Source organism: Perkinsus marinus (assembly GCF_000006405.1).
Source record: "Perkinsus marinus ATCC 50983 genomic scaffold scf_1104296950700, whole genome shotgun sequence".
Classification (NCBI taxonomy): Eukaryota; Perkinsozoa; order Perkinsida; family Perkinsidae; genus Perkinsus; species Perkinsus marinus.
Window position 1 is genome coordinate 1 of NW_003209514.1, and position 980 is coordinate 980.

At 41.3% G+C, this 980-nt stretch overlaps 6 non-coding genes across 6 annotated transcripts; all 6 read right to left on the minus strand.

Moving 5' to 3' along the window:
* Window positions 1-87: 87 nt before the first annotated feature.
* Pmar_PMAR026066 lies at window positions 88-159 on the minus strand. The gene has a single exon. It is a non-coding gene; the product is annotated as a tRNA-Gln (tRNA).
* Window positions 160-221: 62 nt separating this feature from the next.
* Window positions 222-293, minus strand: Pmar_PMAR026067. The gene has a single exon. It is a non-coding gene; the product is annotated as a tRNA-Gln (tRNA).
* Window positions 294-355: 62 nt separating this feature from the next.
* Pmar_PMAR026068 lies at window positions 356-427 on the minus strand. The gene has a single exon. It is a non-coding gene; the product is annotated as a tRNA-Gln (tRNA).
* A 62-nt stretch (window positions 428-489) lies between these two features.
* Window positions 490-561, minus strand: Pmar_PMAR026069. Its single transcript has one exon. It is a non-coding gene; the product is annotated as a tRNA-Gln (tRNA).
* Window positions 562-623: 62 nt separating this feature from the next.
* On the minus strand, window positions 624-695 carry Pmar_PMAR026070. The gene has a single exon. It is a non-coding gene; the product is annotated as a tRNA-Gln (tRNA).
* Window positions 696-757: 62 nt separating this feature from the next.
* Window positions 758-829, minus strand: Pmar_PMAR026071. Its single transcript has one exon. It is a non-coding gene; the product is annotated as a tRNA-OTHER (tRNA).
* Window positions 830-980: the final 151 nt, after the last annotated feature.

The window sequence follows — 980 nt, forward strand, 5'->3', positions numbered from 1 at the left end:
TGCTAACCCGTTACACCATAAAACCATCCATTTGAATTTACTTGACGCCGCGATTTTGCTCTCCGATAGAATAGCTATCATACATCAAGGTTTTACCGGGATTTGAACCCAGATCGCCAGATTCAGAGTCTGGAGTGCTAACCGTTACACCATAAAACCATCCATTTGAATTTACTTGACGCGGCGATTTTGCTCTCCGATAGAATAGCTATCATATACCAAGGTTTTACCGGGATTTGAACCCAGATCGCCAGATTCAGAGTCTGGAGTGCTAACCGTTACACCATAAAACCATCCATTTGAATTTACTTGACGCGGCGATTTTGCTCTCTGATAGAATAGCTATCATACACCAAGGTTTTACCGGGATTTGAACCCAGATCGCCAGATTCAGAGTCTGGAGTGCTAACCGTTACACCCTAAAACCATCCATTTGTAATTACTTGACGCGGCGCTTTTGCTCTCCAATGGAATAACTATCATATACTAAGGTTTTACCGGGATTTGAACCCAGATCGCCAGATTCAGAGTCTGGAGTGCTAACCGTTACACCATAAAACCATCCACTTATAAATACTTGACGCAGCTCTTTTGCTCTCTGAAATAATAACTATCATATACTAAGGTTTTACCGGGATTTGAACCCAGATCGCCAGATTCAGAGTCTGGAGTGCTAACCGTTACACCATAAAACCATCCACTTATATATACTTGACGCAGCTCTTTTGCTCTCTGAAATAATAACTATCATATTCTAAGGTTTTACCGGGATTTGAACCCAGATCGCCATATTTAGAGTCTGGAGTGCTAACCGTTACACCATAAAACCATACGTACCAAATAACTTGACGCGGCGCTTTTGCTCTCCGATAGAATAACTATCATATATCAAGGTTTTACCGAAATTTGAACCCAGATCGTCAGATTCAGAGTCTGGAGTGCTAACCGTTAGACCATAAAACCATACATATCAAATAACT